This window comes from Cryptomeria japonica, unplaced genomic scaffold, assembly GCF_030272615.1.
Source record: "Cryptomeria japonica unplaced genomic scaffold, Sugi_1.0 HiC_scaffold_138, whole genome shotgun sequence".
Taxonomy (NCBI): domain Eukaryota; kingdom Viridiplantae; phylum Streptophyta; class Pinopsida; order Cupressales; family Cupressaceae; genus Cryptomeria; species Cryptomeria japonica.
This window is the reverse complement of record NW_026728960.1, coordinates 41,454-52,500: the sequence shown is the minus strand read 5'-3', so window position 1 is coordinate 52,500 and position 11,047 is coordinate 41,454.

Here is an 11,047-nt window from a genome sequence, read left to right as displayed (position 1 = left end):
AGGGAGTGAGAGCCCCAAACATAGCTGGGCGAGGCGCTCACTCCGCTCTTTAATATCTCGTTAATACCGCCAAGGAAATGGCACAAGCACACACACACAAGCATCCTCGGAAGAGGACAGTTCGAGTGACAGGTCAAATCCAAGAGTTCCGAAGACTACCTCCAGGAACAATCGGGAACAAGACCGATTACAAGTCGTCGAGTCTGTTACTGGGCGAACACGAGATGCGCACAGGAAATCGATCAGCCCTCACAATGGCCCAAGGCCAGAGATCGGACTGCTACGATTTACCCCAACAATCATCGTGCCACTCTTCGCAGAGAGGTGATAGACGCCAACGAGCCCGCGCATAGCAATCGAGGTGTAAAAAGGGCGTTGAAGGCAGGAAGCCTGGACGAAAGAGGCTACGAGGTCACCTCGAAGCGGTCTAAGAATCGGGCGCACTTGGGGCGACTACCAGTGCCAACCCCTTATCCCGCGGTGCGTCCGACACACAGAAATTTCCAAGGCGGCCAAGGAGCCTCCCCGCATAGCAATCGGGGTGTGAGGTTACGGATGCAGCATTGATAGCAATCGAGGTGTGAGGCGAAGGATGCAGAAGTGAGAGCCGAGGGATGTAGCAGAGATAGCAATCGGGGTGTGTGATGCAGAAGAGATAGCAATCGAGGTGTGCGGTGGGAAGGGCCCAGCAGCCAGAATGCATGAAGCGACGGATGAAGCAGTGATGACAACCGGGCTGTGAGGAGAGGAGGGATGCAGCCAAGAAAGCAATCAGGGCTCGAGGCAAGGGATGCATCAAGGATAGCAATCATGTTGTGAGGCGAGATTCCAAAGGCTAAACGTGAGAGGCTGCAGGGTCGACTCAGAGAGGTCTATGCATGTGAGAGGCTGAAAGCAAGGTCGACTCGGAGCGGTCTATGCATCGGGCGCGCTTGGGGCGACTACCAGTGCCAACCCCTTATCCCGCGACGCGTCCGACAAAGAGAACGTTCCAAGGCGGCAGAGGAGGTTACCAGCCGAAGGATGCAGTAGCAATAACAGGTATAGTTCCGCGGCGGCCGAGAAGACTCACCGCATAGGAATCGGGATGCGAGGCGAGGGATGCGGCGGGAAGGCCCCGACGGCTAAACGGAAGAGGCTGCAGGGCCGCCTCGGAATGGTCCAAGCATCGGATGCGATTGGGACGACTACCAGTGCCAACCCCTTATCCCGCGATGCGTCCGATACACAGATAGTTCCAAGGCGGCCGAGGAGCCTCACCGCATATCAATCGGGGTGCGAGGCGAGGGATGGGGCGGGAAGGCCCCAACGGCTAGACGGAAGAGGCTTCAGGGCCACCTCGGAATGGTCCAAGCATCGGACGCGCTTGGGGCGACTGCCAGTGCCAACCCCTTATCCCGCGATGCGTCCGATACACAGATGGTTCCAAGGCGGCCGAGGAGCCTCACCGCATAGCAATCGGGGGTGCGAGGCGAGGGATGGGGCGGGAAGGCCCCAACGGCTAGACGGAAGAGGCTTCAGGGCCGCCTAGGAATGGTCCAAGCATCGGACACGCTTGGGGCGACTACCAGTGACAGCCCCCTATCCCGCGATGCGTCCGATACGAAGATGGTTCCAAGGCGGCCGAGGAGCCTCACCGCATAGCAATCGGGGTGCGAGGTGGGGGATGCGGCGAGATGGCCCCAACGGCTAGACGGAAGAGGCCACAGGGCCGCGTCGGAATAGTCCAAGCATCGGACGCGCTTGGGGCGACTACCAGTGACAACCCCTTATCCCGCGATGCGTCCGATACGAAGATAGTTCCAAGGCGGCCGAGGAGCCTCACCGCATAGCAATCGGGGTGCGAGGTGGGGGATGCGGCGAGATGGCCCCAACGGCTAGACGGAAGAGGCTGCAGGGCCGCCTCGGAATAGTCCAAGCATCGGACGCGCTTGGGGCCACTACCAGTGACAACCCCTTATCCCGCAATGCGTCCGATACGAAGATAGTTCCAAGGCGGCCGAAGAGCCTCACCGCATAGCAATCGGGGTGCGAGGTGGGGGATGCGGCGAGATGGCCCCAACGGCTAGACGGAAGAGGCCACAGGGCCGCCTCGGAATAGTCCAAGCATCGGACGCGCTTGGGGCGACTACCAGTGACAACCCCTTATCCCGCGATGCGTCCGATACGAAGATAGTTCCCAGGCGGCCGAGGAGCCTCACCGCATAGCAATCGGGGTGCGAGGCGAGGGATGCGGCGAGATGGCCCCAAAGGCTAGACGGAAGAGGCTGCAGGGCTGCCTCGGAATAGTCCAAGCATCGGACGCGCTTGGGGCGACTACCACTGCCAACCCCTTATCCCGCGATGCGTCCGATACACAGATAGTTCCGAGGCGGCCGAGGAGGTGGGGGATGCAGCGAGATGGCCCCAACGGCTAGACGGAAGAGGCTGCAGGGCCGCCTCGGAATAGTCCAAGCATCGGACGCGCTTGGGGCGACTACCAGTGACAACCCCTTATCCCGCGATGCGTCCGATACACAGATAGTTCCGAGGCGGCCAAGGAGCCTCACCGCATAGCAATCGTGGTGCGAGGTGGGGGATGCGGCGAGATGGCCCCAACGGCTAGACGGAAGAGGCTGCAGGGCCGCCTCGGAATGGTCCAAGCATCGGATGCGCTTGGGGCGACTACCACTGCCAACCCCTTATCCCGCGATGCGTCCGATACACAGATAGTTCCAAGGCGGCCGAGGAGCCTCACAGCATAGCAATCAGGGTGCGAGGCGAGGGATGCGGCGAGAAAGCCCCAACGGCTAGAGGGAAGAGGCTTCAGGTCCGCCTCGGAATGGTCCAAGCATCGGACGCGCTTGGGGCGACTACCAGTGACAACCCCTTATCCCGCGACAAGTCCGATACACAGATAGTTCCAAGGCGGCCGAGGAGCCTCACCGCATAGCAATCGGGGTGCGAGGCGAGGGATGCGGCGAGAAGGACCCAACGGCTACACGGAAGAGGCTTCGGGGCCGCCTCGGAATGGTCCAAGCATCGGACGCGCTTGGGGCGACTACCAGTGACAACCCCTTATCCCGCGACGCGTCCGATACACAGATAGTTCCAAGGCGGCCGAGGAGCCTCACCGCATAGCAATCGGGGTGCGAGGCGAGGGATGCGGCGAGAAGGACCCAACGGCTACACGGAAGAGGCTTCGGGGCCGCCTCGGAATGGTCCAAGCATCGGACGCGCTTGGGGCGACTACCAGTGACAACCCCTTATCCCGCGACGCGTCCGATACACAGATAGTTCCAAGGCGGCCGAGGAGCCTCACCGCATAGCAATCGGGGTGCGAGGCGAGGGATGCGGCGAGAAGGACCCAACGGCTAGACGGAAGAGGCTTCGGGTCCGCCTCGGAATGGTCCAAGCATCGGACGCGCTTGGGGCGACTACCAGTGACAACCCCTTATCCCGCGACGCGTCCGATACACAGATAGTTCCAAGGCGGCCGAGGAGCCTCACCGCATAGCAATCGGGGTGCGAGGCGAGGGATGCGGCGAGAAGGACCCAACGGCTAGACGGAAGAGGCTTCGGGTCCGCCTCGGAATGGTCCAAGCATCGGACGCGCTTGGGGCGACTACCAGTGACAACCCCTTATCCCGCGACGCGTCCGATACACAGATAGTTCCAAGGCGGCCGAGGAGCCTCACCGCATAGCAATCGGGGTGCGAGGCGAGGGATGCGGCGAGAAGGACCCAACGGCTAGACGGAAGAGGCTTCGGGTCCGCCTCGGAATGGTCCAAGCATCGGACGCGCTTGGGGCGACTACCAGTGACAACCCCTTATCCCGCGACGCGTCCGATACACAGATAGTTCCGAGGCGGCCGAGGAGCCTCACCGCATAGCAATCGGGGTGCGAGGCGAAGGATGCGGCGAGAAGGACCCAACGGCTAGACGGAAGAGGCTTCGGGTCCGCCTCGGAATGGTCTAAGCATCGGACGCGCTTGGGGCGACTACCAGTGACAACCCCTTATCCCGCGACGCGTCCGATACACAGATAGTTCCAAGGCGGCCGAGGAGCCTCACCGCATAGCAATCGGGGTGCGAGGCGAGGGATGCGGCGAGAAGGACCCAACGGCTAGACGGAAGAGGCTTCAGGGCCGCCTCGGAATGGTCCAAGCATCGGACGCGCTTGGGGCGACTACCAATGACAACCCCTTATCCCGCGACGCGTCCGATACACAGATAGTTCCGAGGCGGCCGAGGAGCCTCACCGCATAGCAATCGGGGTGCGAGGCGAGGGATGCGGCGAGAAGGACCCAACGGCTAGACGGAAAAGGCTTCAGGGCCGCCTCGGAATGGTCCAAGCATCGGACGCGCTTGGGGCGACTACCAGTGACAACCCCTTATCCCGCGACGCGTCCGATACACAGATAGTTCCGAGGCGGCCGAGGAGCCTCACCGCATAGCAATCGGGGTGCGAGGCGAGGGATGCGGCGAGAAGGACCCAACGGCTAGACGGAAGAGGCTTCAGGGCCGCCTCGGAATGGTCCAAGCATCGGACGCGCTTGGGGCGACTACCGTTGCCAACCCCTTATCCCGCGATGCGTCTGATACACAGATAGTTCCGAGGCGGCCGAGGAGCCTCACCGCATAGCAATCGGGTTGCGAGGCAGATTATTGGGAAGGGAACCCCCTGGGATGCGGCTCAAGCAGTGCCCAAAGGGACTGGAATGCGGAATCACATCGAGAGACCCAAATGCTATACGAGGGCTCAAATCGAATTATCGATTTGGCCACGACATGGACGCATCGGAACGACTACCTTTGCCGAACCACTCGCAATTGCATCCATACCGAAACCAATAGACATTTCCGTTAGAGCCCTCGCATAGCATTCGGGAATCTCGCATGCCCCTCTAAATCGACCAATGCTGGCGCTCAATGAAAATCCGAGCGCTACCACCGTTCGAGCGCCAGCATTGGTCGAGTTAGAGGGGCACGGGGGAGAATGCTCCAGTCAACACCTCCCCTATATAAGTTATTTGTCCGATTCTCGCACAACCGTAGTCTGCCTCGTCGAATCAAACAACGGTCCCAGATTCCGACTTCCGTTCCGTAGAGACCCAAAAGCTAGATGGAGGCTCGCAAGAAAGAGAGTCGGCGCATAGCAATCGGGTTTCTCGAACGTTTAGGGACCGAGCTCACTTGCGGATAGGGCAAAATCCGCCAAGCAACCCAAAAGCTAGACGGGGGCTCGAATCGAATCGCCTAGGCGGCCACAACAACGACGTGTTGGATCGACTACCAGTGCCAAACCATTCAGCAAGACTAGTCTGTGTCGAGGCCGGATAGAGATTCTCAGAGAGCGCTCGCATAGCATTTAGGAGACCTGCCGCGTCCCTCACACTCGACAAATGGTGGTGCACGTTTATAAATCCGAGCGATCCCAACCCTTTCAAGCACCAACATCGGTCGAGATAGAGGGGCACGGAGGGGGCTGCGTGAGACAACACAGTCCCCTATATAAGTTATTTGTCCGATTCTCACACATCCGAAGAATGGTCATCAAATCGGACAACAGCCCAAACTTCCGACTTCCGTCCCAGAAAGCCCAAGAGCTATCTAAAACGTTCATGGCCGGAACTCGATCGCGGCTATACCAGTCCGCCAAGCAACCCAAAAGCTAGACTGGAGCTCTAGTCGAATCACCTCTGTGGCCATTGCAAGGACGTGTTGGAGCGACTACCATTGCCGAACCATTCCGCAGGTCGAGTCCATACCAAGGCCGCATAGAGATTCACGATGAGCTCCTGCATAGCAATCAGGAGACTTGCCGTGTCCATCACAATCGATAAATCCTGGTGCAAGATTTTTGCATCCGAGCGCTCCAACCAGTCGAGCACCAGCATCAATCGACATAAACGGGCACGGGGGGAGGATGCTCGAGAACACTACCTCCCCTATATAAGTTATTTGTCCGATTCTCAAGCAGCCGAAGTCTGGTCATCGAATCGGGTCAAAGACCACAACTTCCGACTTTACCCACAATGCAAGTCATCGAATCGAACATCGGCCCCCGAGTCGGACTCCATGCGTATGTCAGGTCATCGGACCCAAATTCCGCCTTCCTGCGCATGGCGGGCCATCAATATCAACTCGGTCATCGGACCCAAACTCCGCCTTTTTGCGTATGGCACGCCTTCAAATCGGTCATCGGACCCAAATTCCGCCTTCCTGTGCATGGCGGGCCATCAACATCAACTCGGTCATCGGACCCAAATTCCGCCTTTCTGCGCATGGCACGCCATCAACTCGGTCATCGGACCCAAATTCCGCCTTCCTGCGCATGGCAGGTCATCGGACACAAATTCAGACCTCGCCAATATGCCTACGTATCGAATCGGTCATCGGACCCAACTTCCGACTTCATCCATACTGTAGGGTCTTTGAGGTTGGCGCGGTGCGCTCAACCCAGGGAGTCGACCCATCGAAGCATACACCTCCCCTATATAAGCTATTTGTCCGATTCCCACACCTGTGTAGTTTGCACCTCTGACCAGGACATCGACCCCAACTTCCGAACTCGACTGCAACGACGGCACCAGCGCCTTGGTGCGCACCTTGCGACGCACAGTCCCAACATTCGCCTTCCTGCACATGGCAGGTCATCGGACCCAAATTCCGACCTCGCGAGTATGCCTACATATCGAATCGGTCATCGGACCCAACTTCCGACTTCATCCATACCGTAGGGTCTTTGAGGTTGGCGCGGTGCGCTCAACCCGGGGAGTCGACCCAACGAAGCATACACCTCCCCTATATAAGCTATTTGTCCGATTCCCACACCTGTGTAGTTTGCACCTCCGATCAAGACATCGACCCCAACTTCCGAACTCGCCTCCAACGACCGAACCAGCGCCTTGGTGCGCACCTTGCAACGCACAGTGCCAACATTCGCCTTCCTGCACGTGGCAGGTCATCGGACCCAAATTCCGACCTCGCGAGTATGCCTACATATCGAATCGGTCATCGGACCCAACTTCCGACTTCATCCATACCGTAGGGTCTTTGAGGTTGGCGCGGTGCGCTCAACCCGGGGAGTCGACCCAACGAAGCATACACCTCCCCTATATAAGCTATTTGTCCGATTCCCACACCTGTGTAGCTTGCACCTCCGATCAGGACATCGACCCCAACTTCCGAACTCGACTAAAAAGACCGCACCAGCGCCTTGGTGTGCACCTTGCAACGCACAGTGTCAACATTCGCCTTCCTGCACATGGCAGGTCATCGGACCCAAATTCCGACCTCATGAGCATACCTACTAATCGAATTGGTCATCGGACCCAACTTCCGACTTCATCCATACCGTAGGGTCTTTGAGGTTGGCGCGGTGCGCTCAACCTGGGGAGTCGACCCATCGAAGCATACACCTCCCCTATATAAGCTATTTGTCCGATTCCGACACCTGTGTAGTTTGCACCTCCGCTCAGGACATCGACCCCAACTTCCGAACTCGCCTGCAACGACCGAACCAGCGCCTTGGTGCGCACCAAAAGTGCGCACTTTTGGAGGGCACTTTTGTGCGCTCCAAAGGTGCGCACTTTTGGAGGGCACTTTTCTGCGCTCCAAAGGTGCGCACTTTTGGAGGGCACTTTTTGGAGGGCACTTTTCTGCGCTCCAAAGGTGCGCACTTTTGGAGGGCACTTTTTGGAGGGCACTTTTCTGCGCTCCAAAGGTGCGCACTTTTGGAGGGCACTTTTTGGAGGGCACTTTTCTGCGCTCCAAAGGTGCGCACTTTTGGAGGGCACTTTTTGGAGGGCACTTTTCTGCGCTCCAAAGGTGCGCACTTTTGGAGGGCACTTTTTGGAGGGCACTTTTCTGCGCTCCAAAGGTGCGCACTTTTGGAGGGCACTTTTCTGCGCTCCAAAGGTGCGCACTTTTGGAGGGCACTTTTTGGAGGGCACTTTTCTGCGCTCCAAAGGTGCGCACTTTTGGAGGGCACTTTTCTGCGCTCCAAAGGTGCGCACTTTTGGAGGGCACTTTTTGGAGGGCACTTTTCTGCGCTCCAAAGGTGCGCACTTTTGGAGGGCACTTTTGTGCACTCCAAAGGTGCGCACTTTTGGAGGGCACTTTTCCTGTGCTCCAAAGGTGCACACCTAGGTGAGCACCTTCGACCACACCTTGTAGCACACCAAACTCTGACTTTCGACTTCATCCGCAATGCAGGGTCTTTGAGGTTGGCGCAATGCGCACAACCAGGGGAGTCGACCCATCAAACCCAACACCTCCCCTATATAAGCTATTTGTCTGATTCTCATACATGCGTAGCCTGCAGGAGCAATTAGGACATCGACCCCAACTTTCGGCTTCTAAACGAAAACAAGGTCTTTGAGGTTGGTGTAATGCGAACAACTAGGGGAGTCAACCCATCAAACCCAACACCTCCCCTATATAAGCTATTTGTCTGATTCTCATACATGTGTAGTCTACAGGAGCAATTAGGACATCGACCCCAACTTTTGACTTCTTAACGAAAACAAGGTCTTTGAGGTTGACGTAATGCGCACAACCAGGGGAGTCGACCCATCAAACCCAACACCTCCCCTATATAAGCTATTTGTCCGATTCTCATACATGTGTAGCCTGCAGGAGCCATTAGGACATTGACCCCAACTTTTGACTTCTTAACGAAAACAAGGTCTTTGAGGTTGGCGTAATGCGCACAACCAAGGGAGTTGACCCATCAAACCCAACACCTCCCCTATATAAGCTATTTGTCTGATTCTCATACATGTGTAGCCTGCAACAACGATTAGGACATCCACCCCAACTTCTGAATTCGTCTGCGTTGACCGCACCAAAGGTGCACGCCTTGGTGCTCACCAAAATCCGACTTCCGACTTCTTCTGCTATGCGGGGTCTTTGAGGTTGGCGCAGTGCGCACAACCAGGGGAGTCAACCCACCGAATGCAACACCTCCCCTATATAAGCTATTTGTCTGATTCTCATACATGCGTAGACTGCAGCAATGATTAGGACATCCACCCCAACTTTTGACTTCTTAAACAAGACAGGGTCTTTGAAGTTGGTGCAGTGCACACAACCAGGGGAGTCGACCCATCAAACGCAACACCTCCCCTATATAAAGCTATTTGTCCGATTCTCATACGTGTAGTCTGCAGCAGCGATTAGGACATCGACCCCAACTTCCGAATTCGTTTGCATTGACCGCACCAAAGGTGCACGCCTTGGTGTGCACCCTGGAGTGCACTTTGGTGCTCACCTCGGTGCACACTTTGGTGTGCACCTCGGTGTGCACCAAAGGTGCGCACCTTGGAGCGCACCAAAGGTGTACACTTTGGAGTGCACCACATAGGGTCTTTGAGAGGTTGGCGCAGTGCGCACACCAAGGTGGGTGTTGAGGTGCGTGCCGAGGTGGGTGGGTGCTAGGGTGCGCTCCATGGTGGGTGCCAGGGTGGGTGCGTGCTAGGGTGGATTCCAAAGAGGGTCATAGGGTGGGTGCCAAGGTGGGTTGGTGATATAGTGGGTTCAAAGGTGGGTACTAGGGTGGGTTCCAAGGTGGGTCACAAGTTGGGTGCCAGGATGCGTGGGTGTTAGGTTGGGTGCCAAGGTGGGCTCCTGCGTGGGTGGGTGCTAGGGTGGGTTTCAAGGTGGACGCGAGGGCGGGTGCCAAGGTGGGTAACAAGTTGGGTGTTAGGATGGGTGAGTGCTAGAGTGGGTGCCAAGGTGGGTGGGTGCTAAGGTGGATGCCAAGGTGGTTCACAGGGTGGGTGGGTTCTAGGGTGAGTTCCAAGGTGGGTCACAGGTTCAGTGCTAGGGTGGGTGTCAAGGCGGGTGTCGAGGTGCCTGGGTGCTAGGGTGTGGATGCCAATGTGGGTCATAGGGTGGGTACTAGGGTGGGCTGCAATGTGGGTGCCAAGGTGGGTAACATGCTCGGTGGGTTCTAAATTGGGTGCCAGGGTGGGTGTGCACCCACCTTGCCCGAGGTGGGTGCCAAGGTGCCAGTGTGGGTGGGTGCTAAGGTGGATGCCAAGGTGGGTGAGAAGGTGGGTGATAGGTTGAGTGGTAGGATGGGTGGGTGCCAAGATGGGTCACAGGGTGGGTGCAAGGGTGGGTAGGTGCTAGGGTTGGTGTCAGGGTGGGTGGGTGCTAGGTTGGGTTCCAAGGTGGGTGCGAGGGTGAGTGTCAAGGTGGGTCACAGGTTAGGTGCTAGGATGGGTGAGTGCTAGGGTGCAAAGGTGCCAGGGTGGGTGCTAGGATGGGTCGATGCTAGGGTGAGTGGCAAGGTGGGTCCACAAGTGTCAAGGTGGGTGCCGAGGTGGGTGCCAAGTCGGCGACTGCTATGGTGGATGCCAAGGTGGGTCACGGGGTGGGTGCCAAGTTGCTAGGTTGGGTTCCAAGGTGGGTGCCAACGTGGGTGCTAGGGTGCGTGGGTTAAAGGGTGTGTCACAACGTGGGTGCCAGGATGGGTGCGCACCCACACTGGCCAAGACGGGTGCGGGTGCAAGGTTGGGTTCCAAGCCCGGTCACAGGCTGGGTGCTAGGATGGGTGGGTGCCAAGGTGGGCACCAGGGTGGGTGCACCCACCCTGGCCAAGGTGGGTCACGGGGTGGGTCCTAGGGTGGGTAACGGGGTGGGTACTAAGGTGCGTGCCAAGGTGGGTCATAGGGTGGGTGCCAAGGTGGGCACCAGGGTGGGTGTGCACCAACCCTAGCCAGGGTAGGTCACGGGGTGGTTGTCGGGGTGGGCGTCAAGGAGCCAAGGTGGGTGGCAAGTAGCCAAGTTGCGTGCCAAGGTGGGTGTCGGGGTGGGTGCCAAGGATCCAAGGTGGGTGCCAAGGAACCAAGGTGGGTGTCTGGGTGGGTGCCGAGGTGGGAGCCAGGGTGGGTCCCAAGGTGAGTGCAAAGGTGGGTGCCAGGGTCAAGGTGAGTGCCAATGTGGGTTCCAAGGTGCCAGGGTCAGGGTGAGTGCCAATGTGGGTTCAAAGGTGCTAAGTTGGGTGCGAGGTTGGGTGCGAGGGTGGGTGGGTGCCAAGGTGTGCTAGGTGGAAGCC